This window comes from Moschus berezovskii, chromosome 5 (assembly GCF_049115385.1).
Source record: "Moschus berezovskii isolate FMDL1 chromosome 5, NW_MosBer_1.0, whole genome shotgun sequence".
NCBI lineage: Eukaryota > Metazoa > Chordata > Mammalia > Artiodactyla > Moschidae > Moschus > Moschus berezovskii.
The window spans coordinates 80871021-80881433 of record NC_142464.1 but is presented as its reverse complement, the minus strand read 5'-3'; the positions used below and the strand labels follow the sequence as shown (position 1 = coordinate 80881433).

At 40.6% G+C, this 10413-nt stretch overlaps 1 pseudogene; it reads left to right on the top strand.

Moving 5' to 3' along the window:
* Positions 1 to 9799: 9799 nt before the first annotated feature.
* Positions 9800 to 10292, top strand: LOC148777859 (large ribosomal subunit protein eL34 pseudogene; annotated as a pseudogene).
* The last annotated feature ends 121 nt before the right edge of the window (positions 10293 to 10413 follow it).

Sequence of the window (10413 nt, the reverse complement as noted above, 5' to 3'; positions counted from 1 at the left end):
CAGCTGAGCCACAAGGGAAGCCCCAAGTGCTGGGTGAAGGGGAGGAAATGGGAGTCCTGGATTGCCCTACCTATTAACACTTAGAAGCTGCACAATGATTGGTGGGGTTGAAACAAGATCTGGGACGGTATTCTCATCCTCAGTTGGGACAAGAAAGAGATGTCTTTGTGAAAACGGGTCGGCAAGCCCTGTGGCCCAGTCAAAAGGCAGTACATTGTAGCTGCTGGAATAAATGCTGTTAGTGGTAAGAACACAGAGCTTTGGTTCAGCCACTTGAAGTCAGAAGTCAGTGCAAAGCTTCACCTACTGGGGATGTCGACTGAAAAAGAAAGTACAACCTAAAAGTTGGGAATTATGTTTTATTTGATGGACAAAACTGAGGACTTTCACCCAGAAGACAGCCTCTTAACTCATAGGGATTGCTCCACAGAGGTAAGAGAAGTGCCACGATATATAAGTTTTTGCAACAAAAAGCAGGTAGTTGGAACATCAAAAGAGTCCTATTAATTAAAGAAAACCTGACATAAGTGAATGGATTTAGTGCTTTTCTGTGTATGGGGAGATGCAGGAGACTGGGCTCACTGAAAATATTCCTTTGAGATACATCTTAGCTCTCTAGGGCCAGCATCCTGCTTTCGTCCATCCTGAATCCGGGGTGCACAGTCCAGGGCGACTACGGTGGGAGATAGCTTGATGGCCATAACATCCTTTGCTTACTGCCATGTGGCACGTGACATTCCTTGTCCACAGGGAGGAGCTGCTCTCTCCCTTGTGCCCTCTGATCCCCGCCTCGCCCCCACCCTGCCCTTTTTCCTGACCTCAGGGAAGTCCTTATACTCTAAGAAACCAAATTATTGGGTCACGGTCTCATGGTCCCCAAGAAGGATTGAAGGCCATACACACTCTGCACGAATATACCCAGGAACTCCAGGGAGTGAAGGGACTCACATTTCTCTAGCTTCTTTGAATATAAGCACCCAAGTCACCATCCTCTCTGGTCCAGTGATGCTCAGATTTAACTGATGGGATTTGGGCTGGGATCTCAATGGGGAAGAAAAGCTAATTTGACCTTATGGGTGGAACTAATTCAGTGAGCTGCTGTTGCTTGTACATCTGAATGAATAGTAGGAATTGAGATGCTATATGCTTATACTGCCAACTTATAAGTGTCAAGGGCTTCCCTGGTGGCTCAGATGGTAAAGAACCCGCCTGCAATGAGGGAGACCTGGGTTCTATCCCTGGGTTGGGAAGATCTCCTGGAGAAGGGAATGGCTACCCACTCCAGTATTCTGGCCTGGAGAATTCCACGGACAGAGGAGCCTGGCGATCTATAGCCCATGGGATCGCAAAGAGTTGGACATGATTGAGCAGCTAACACTTTGACTTGTAAGGGTCCTTGGAGATTATCCCAATCACAAAAGTGCAGAAAATAAAGACATGCTTATGAGTTCCCTATCATTTGTCACAAGTGGGTGAGCCAGGATTTAGCATGGGTGCTCTTACCTGCTGATTTCTAAGTTTTCACCCAACAGGTGATGCCCTGTTAGTTGGCAAGTCAGAAGCCTTTGTTTTAAGGTCCCTGACTATCATACACACCAGTAGGCAGCTGATAAATTCAGAGGCTTGCTTTCTAAGTTTCTTGGACTTAAATGCGCAGATTCACAACCCTCTAGTTTTCTGGCACCCCAGGAAAAAGTACTGTGTGTCTGCTCCTCTTCCCCACTCCCTGCAGCCAAAAAGGAGATTTTACTTCTTGGACACTGGGGGAACTAGAGACAGTATGTGCTTCACTTGGGCATTCTATCTGGTCCTTTATATCAGCTAACCCACAAATCAGCATTTTTTGAGTAAGGCCCAAACCAATAGCAATGAATGCTCTCTTTGTCCCCTACAAACAGCCTACATTGCAGCCTGGCAACAAAAATCATATGGTCTGTCTCCATCAAGAAACTGCAGTGGCTGGCAATCTGACCTGTTGCTGTGCCTGTCATCCCTGTCCACGTGCTATGGAAACAGAAAAACTCACCCACTCCTGAACCATTTATTTTGCTATGCCTAATGGCATTGATGGCAGCTCCCAGGCATGGACTCTGCCTTGTACATGTATGAATACACAGACGAACACAAATCTTTTAAAAATGAGATTGATACAAATTCATATGCTTCTCCTAACAGCTGAGCGGTCTTGGGTTCTGCCATGTACAACTCTTAAGTCTACCACAACCCAGTGACAGAGCCCATGGGAACCAATGTGATCCAAATCAAGGTTAATAACAATCCCCAGATGGGAGTGACTTGTGATCTTTGGGCTGTTTGTATGTAGGGGAGAGAGAGCCATGGACTCTCCGCTGTGGATGAAGGTTGGTTTTTTGCTCCTCTATTGCCCCATTGGCAATGACATTAGAGATTAGCCAGTCAAAATTGCATGATTCATAATGGATAACAGAATGACTTTAGACTACATCCTCCGTGTCTTAAATAACACCCTCTGCTCCCCATAATAGTTAACAGTTAGTTGTGTCTGGGATCCTGGGAAGTATGATTGAGGTCAGTACTGCTGGTTATCCTCTTTCTTCTGCTTTTGGGATCTTATTGATATTAGCCTTAATTAATGCTATCTGAGGCACATTGAGCAGGTTTGGTCCCAGGGTCTGTTGGGCAGTTTAAGCAGGTGGTCAATGGAGTGGCATACTCAAGTTTGGCCAAGAATATATAGGGTCAAGGGATAGAATACCCTGGGAGAGGAAATTTGCCATGAATCCCTGTGTGTTCCTTTGCATTCTTATTGAGGGTGGCCTTGATTGATCTTCACCCAGGCCATTTCTCAGCACTGTGTTTACAGCAACCCTGGGGGATGAAGTGGTGTATCTTTCTGGAACAAAGAACAGGCTTACCAATTGCTTGCTATAAAACAGACTAGCTAACTAAGTTGAGCGCGTTCCTAAGTGTTCCTTGGTATCCCACTCCTACAAAAGAGATAGGTTAAGTTCAGTGTTCCCAAACTACACGCTTAGCATTCATCTGAGCCCCTCCATGCTTACCTCATTAGACTTGGGGAGATAAGGAGAAACTGTGAAAACGTGATGCTTATTCTGCTTCCTGCCATGAGAAATAAGGGCCTTTGTTTCTGATCCAAGAGTCTCCTATTTTTTTTCTGTGTCTCAGTTCAGTTCAGTCTCTCAGTTGTATCCAACTCTTTGTGACCCCATGAACCTCAGCACGCCAGGCCTCCCTGTCCATCACCAACTCCCAGAGTTTACTCAAACTTGTGTCCATTGAGTCAGTGATGCCATCCAGCCACCTCATCCTCTGTCATCCCCTTCTCCTCTCACCTTCAATCTTTCCCAGCATCAGGATCTTTTCAAATTAGTCAGCTCTTCACATCAGGTGGCCAAAGCATTGGAGTTTCAGCTTCAACATCAGTCCTTCCAATGAACACCCAGGACTGATTTCCTGTAGGATGGACTCGTTGGATCTCCTTGCAGTCCAAGGGACTCTCAAGAGTCTTCTCCAACACCACAGTTCAAAAGTATCAATTCTTCGGCGATCAGCTTTCTTCACAGTCCAACTCTCACATCCATACATGACCACTGGAAAAACCAGAGCCTTGACTAGACGGACCTTTGTTGGCAAAGTAATGTCTCTGTTTTTTAATATGCTATCTAGGTTGGTCATAACCTTCCTTCCAAGGAGTAAGCATCTTTTAATTTCATGGCTGAGGTCACCATCTGCAGTGAATTTGAGCCCAGAAAAATAAAGTCTGACACTGTTTCCACTGTTTTCCCATCTATTTGCCATGAAGTGATGGGACCAGATGCCATGATCTTTGTTTTCTGAATGTTGAGTTTTAAGCCAACTTTTTCACTCTCCTCTTTCACTTTCATCGAGGCTCTTTAGTTCTTCTTCAATTTCTGCCATAAGGGTGGTGTCATTTGCATATCTGAGGTTATTGATATTTCTCCCAACAGTCTTAATTCCAGCTTGTGCTTCATCCAGCCCAGCATTTCTCATGATGTACTCTGAATATAAGTTAAATAAGCAGGGTGACAATATACAGCCCTGACGGACACCTTTTTCTATTTTGAAGCAGTCTGTTGTTCCACGTCCAGTTCTAACTGTTGCTTCTTGACCAGCATGCAGATTTCTCAAGCGGCAGGTCAGGTGGTCTGGTATTCCCATCTCTTTCAGAATGTTCCACAGTTTATTGTGATCCACACAGTCAAAGGCTTTGGTGTAGTCAATAAAGCAGAAATAGATGTTTTTCTGGACTCTCTTGCTTTTTCAATGATCCAGCAGATGTTGGCAATTTGATCTGGTTCTTCTGTCTTTTCTAAAACCAGCTTGAACATCTGGAAGTTCATGGTTCACGTATCATTATTATTGGAGAATTTTGAACATTACTTTGCTAGTGTGTGAAATGAGTGCAATTGTGTGGTAGTTTGAGCATTCTTTGGCAATTTCTGCATCTAGGAAACACTAATAGGTTAACTTATTAGCTTGCAACTGAGGCTTCCCTGATGGCTTGGATGGTAAAGAATCTGCCTGCAATGCAGGAGACCTGGGTTTATTCCCTGGGTTGGGAAGATCCCCTAGAGAAGGGAATGGCAACCCACTCCAGTATTCTTACCTGGAAACTCCATGAACAGAGGAGTCTGGCAGGCTACAGTCCTCTGGGCCACAAAGAGTCGGACATGACTGAGCGACTCATACATACACACACACACACACACATTCACTTGCAACTAAGGTAAAATAAAATCCCGACCTTTACATAGTATTTGACTGTTCATCAATATCTTTAACACATGTGGTTCTCATTGAGTTCTATATTCTTGTACCAAATTTCAGCATTTTAAATTTTCTTGAGTTAAATGCTTGCTTATTTGTGAACAGTTTTATTTCCTGATTAACATAATAAAAATAACAGGTTTTCCTCTAATTACTCATACTTTAGCTGTGTCCCACATTTTTTAGTGGTTTATTACATGATTATCAGTCTAAATTATTTTAGCACAGGCAAGACTTACCCATGGATACTTAAATTATAAGAATAAAAGAATAAAATGAGAATAAAAAGAGTATATGGTGGTTGTGGGAATTAAATGATTTAATATATGTAAAACTCTCTTAAGAAAGTGTCTGGTAAAAATAAAGTTCTATATAAGTGTGTATTGTTAATCATTTTGATAGTTGCTTTTTTTTATTGAAGGATAATTGCTTTACAGAATTTTGTTGTTTTCTGTCAAACCTCAACATGAGTCAGCCATAGGTGTACACATATCCCCTCCCTTTTGAATCTCCCTCTCATCTCCTGCCCCATCCCACCCCTCTAGATTGATATAGAGCCCCTGTTTGAGTTTCCTGAGCCCTACAGCAAATTCCCGTTGGCTATCTATTTTACATATGGTAATGTAAGTTTCCATGTTACTCTTTCCATACATCTCACCCCCTCCTCCCCTCTCCCCATGTCCATAAGTCTATTCTCTATTTTTCCACCGCTGCCCTGAAAATAATTTCTTCAGTACCTGTTTCTAGATTTTGAATATATGCGTTAGAATATGGTATTTATCTTTCTCTTTCTGACTCACTTCACTGTATAATAGGTTCTAGGTTCATCCACCTCATCAGAACTGACTCCAATGTGTTCCCTTTTACGGCTGAGTAATATTCCATTGTGTATATGCACCACAAGTTCTTTATCCATTCATCTGTCAATGGACATCTAGGTTGCTTCCAGGTTCTAGATATTGTAAACACTGCTGCAATGAACAATGGGATACATGTGTTTTTTTCAGTTTTGGTTTCCTAGGAGTGGGACTGTTGGGTCATATGGTGATTTTATTCCTAGGTTTTAAGGAATCTCCGTACCATCTTCCATAGTGGCTCTATCAATTTACATTCCCACTAACAGTGCAAGAGCATTCCATTTTCTACACACCCTCTCTAGCATTTATTGTTTGTAGGCTTTTTGATGATGGCCATTCTGACCAGTGTCAGGTGATATCTCATTGTGGCTTTGATTTGCATTTCTCTAATAATGAGTGATGTTGAGCATCTTTTCAAGTACTTGTTAGCCATCTGTATGTCTTCTTTAGAGAAATGTATTTCCCACTTTTTGATTGGGTTGTTTGTTTTTCTGGCATTGAGTTGCATGAGCTGCTTGTATATGTTGGAAATTAATCCTTTGTGAGTTGTTTCATTTGCTATTATTTTCTCCCATTCTGAGGGCTGTCTTTTCACCTTGCATAGTTTCCTTTGCTGTGAAAAAGCTTTTAAGTTTAATCAGGTCCCACTTGTTTACTTTTGTTTTTATTTCTATTATTCTAGGAGGTAGGTCATAGAGGATCTTGTTTTATGTCATTGAGTGTTCTGCGTATGTTTTAAGAGTTTTATAGTTTCTGGTCTTACATTAGGTCTTTAATCCATTTTGGGTTTATCTTTTTGTATGGTGTTAGGAAGCATTCTAATTTCATTCTTTTCCATGTAGCTGTCCCGTTTTCCCAGCACCATTTGTTGAAGAGGCTGTCTTTGCCCCATTGTATATTCTTGACTTCTTTGCAAAAAGTAAGATACCCATAGGTGCCCGGGTTTATTTCTGGGCTATCTTGTTCCATTGGTCTATATTTCTGTTTTTGTGGATAGTTGCTCTTAAGACATGTATTTGTGTTATCCTTTCTTGCTAATTTTTGAAATATCGAGATTTGCATTTTCTCCTAACAAGTATTTTGCCTCTTCTCATGTTCCTTTCTTCTCTTTCTCTATCCAGAACATTGGTGTTATACACATTCTAAAATTTTTAGCCTTTTTATATATTTACATTTCTTTTTTTGTTCCTCTTCCTTTTATTAGTAAAATAAGACTTTACCAAGTTATTTGATTATCTTTAATTCTCACATCTCTTGCAGCATATTCTGTACATACTTCTCTATTCATTACTTCCTCCAAAAGTTTTTCAATGTTGATCTTCACGTGACAAACCTTCTGAGACTTTATATGACTAAGAACGTCTTTATTACACCTTCAGATTTGAATGGTAGCAGTTAGCTGTAAAATAATAGGTTCACAATTCATTTCTTTATATATTCTAAAAATACTGTTTCTTGTTTCCAGGGTATTGATAAGTTTGATGTTATCTCAGTCTGTTTGAATTACTAAAATAATTTACCAATGATTTATCATTGATAAACAATAGAAATTTCTCACAGTTTTGGAGGCAGAAGTCCAAGATAAGGGTGCCAGCATGGTTAGGTTCTGGTGAGAGCTCTTTTCTGGTTATAGATTCAGTTCAGTTCAGTCGCTCAGTCGTGTCCGACTCTCCGCGACCCCATGAATCACAGCACGCAAGGCCTCCTGTCCATCACCAACTCCCGGAGTTCACACAAACTCATGTCTACAGAGTCGGTGATGCCATCCAGCCATCTCATTCTCGGTCGTCCCCTTCTCCTCCCGCCCCCAACCTTTCCCAGCATGAGTCTTTTCCAGTGAGTCAACTCGTCGCATGAGGTGGCCAAAGTACTGCAGTTTCAGCTTTAGCATCAGTCCTTCCAATGAACACCCAGGATCGATCTCCCTTAGAATGGACTGGTTGGATCTCCTTGCAGTCCAAGGGACTCTCAAGAGTCTTCTCCAACACCACAGTTCAAAAGCATCAATTCTTCGGCGATCAGCTTTCTTCACAGTCCAACTCTCACATCCATACATGACCACGGGAAAAACCATAGCCTTGACTACTGACTGATATATTGTATCCTCATGTGGCATAGAGGCAAAGAGCTTTTAGGAATAACTTTTACAAGGGCACTAATCCCACTCATGAAGGCCCTATCCTCATGACCTAATTACCTCTCAAAGGCCCCCCTCTCCTACTATCATCACATTAAGGAATAGGGTTTCCACAAAGGAATTCCAGGGGATATGTTCAGTCCATAACAGATGTAAATCTGATCTTAATCCTTTTTAGGTGACTTGTGTTTTACTCTGAAACTTTCAAAATTCTTCTGTCTTCAGTATTGTATCTAAATGTGGGTTTTTCCTTCTCTACTTGGCTTTCTCTGAGTTCTTTAAGACCTCAAACTGTTCACAATTTGGGGACATTTTTCCCCATTATTTCTTGGGGGTTCAAAGTAATGTAAAATAATTTAACTGTTTTCTACATTTCTACTAGTTTTCATTTCTAAGGCTCTTTATTACCTGTATGTTGAGACTCCTATACAGACCCTCCATAATGGTCTTTTTACATTTTTGATCTCTTTTCCTGATACCTTCTGGAAGAATCCTCAATCTTATCGTCAAGTACACTATTTTAAAGCTTTATTTATGCCCAATTCTTCCTCAAAGAAAAACAGGAGTAGTATCAGATAACAAAATGTAACAAAAAAAGCACTAATGGAAATATTAGGTATGAAAAAGGTCACAGTGAAATAAAGAACACATGGGGATTGTTGGTGCCTTGACAAGAATGGTTTGACTGGAGCAATGGGAATAAAGTGATTAGAATAGTTCAAGAAGGAAAAGTGGGATGAAATTATTACAGAAGACTCAAGAAATTTTTGCTATAGAGTACAAAAAAATGGAATGGCAGGGCTTGCAAGTGATTTAAAATGATTAAAAATGAGAGGTATGTATACAAATGGGAAGAAGCCAACAGAGCAAAAATGACTAGGAATGTGGGCTTAATTGCAGGAGTCTTTCGAGTAGTAGAAGGAATGAACACTGGTCACAACTAGACGGAACAGCTAGAGGATTGAGATGGTTCATGGATATAACACGCGAGAAGGAAGTTATATGGACACAGTGACAAAAGAAATAAGCTGAGAGTGAGAAGGAGGACAGAAGGTCTGAATAAAGAGGAGAAGGTGTGAAACACTTGTTGGGGAAAAAAAAGTGTGAATTGATCAGGAAAATGTTTTAAGTATTCTTACAGGGTGTTGTGGGCCCTTGATTTTCAGGGCCATATTTCAAGTGGAGAGAGTCAGCGTCATTGTTTTTTTCTCCAGGCATTTTCAGCAACTTAGGTACAGGTGCAGAGTAGTTGAAGAAATTTCATATACACAAGATTTGAGTTTTCAGTTCACAGGGACAAGGGAATTGAGAGTATATGCAAGGAAAATAATGTCTATGCTATATAAAGAGGAAAGTGAGCGATGGACTTGTAGATGAGGGACAGATGACAGAATCAACTGTCACAAGATTCTGTTAAGAGTCAAAGAACTGTCAGGATAGACATAATAAACAGAGTTACCTAGAAAGAGGAGGAAGTATAATGCTAATAGTTAACAAGTTTTGGAGGTAATGACAAGATCTAGAGCTGTGTTTTCCAGCTATAGGTTGAGTCCCATTAATGAGTCATGAAGTCAATATGGTGGGTCAGTTTCTCAATTAGCATTTTTAAATCCTGGCCACACATGAGAGTCATCTAGAGAAACTAAAGCTTAAAAAAAGAGCTCAGCATTTCACTCACAGAGATTCTGATTTACTTGGGCTGATGCAGGATTCAGAAATTAAGTTTTTTATTAGAAAACTTCAGGTAACTCCAATATGCAAGCCTGGTTAATAACCACTGTTCCAAGAAGATATTGACATAAAGACCGAAGGTAGAAGTAATGGAGTTAAGACCACAAGCCAGGAACTAAAATTTTTTAAGATGAAAAAAGAGAGGGGTATGAGATCAGATGTCTGATAGGTTGTAATAAGGTAAGGTAGCAGGTAGCCATATTCAATGATAATTAATGTAGTCAACAAACAATATTTACAAGAGAGAAAACTGCTCTTCCGGGGATGGCATCTAGAGGCATTCAGGATGGCACAGGGTCTGACATACCGTCGTAGGCTGTCCTACAATACAGCCTCTAACAAAACCAGGCTGTCTAAAACTCCTGGTAATTGAATTGTTTACCTTTATAGCAAGAAGGTTGGGAAAGCACCAAAATCCGCATGTGGTGTGGGCCCAGGCCAATTTAGAGGCATTCGTGCTGTAAAACCTAAAGTTCTCATGAGGTTGAATAAAATGAAGAAACACGTCAGCTGAGCCTATGGTGGTTCCATGTGTGCTAAATGTGTCCGCGACAGGATCAAGTGTGCATTCCTTATTGAAGAGCAGAAGACTGTCGCGAAAGTATTGAAAGCACAGCACAGAGTCAGAAAGCTAAATAAAAAATGAACCATTTCTGAGTAATAAATAAAAAAGAAAAAGAAAACTGTACACATACAAACAAAGCCTGTTCAACCATTTTGTAGATGGATTTCAAACAGAAACTTTGACTTCATTTCTTATATTTTGAACTAAGTGGAAATAAATGTAAGTCAGCTAAAAAAAAAAAAGGCCTGCAATCTGAGTTCTGAAATTTCTCCAAATCCCAACATGATAAAATTTGATTTGAATAAATAAATGGTACTTAACCTTAGAATTAGGAA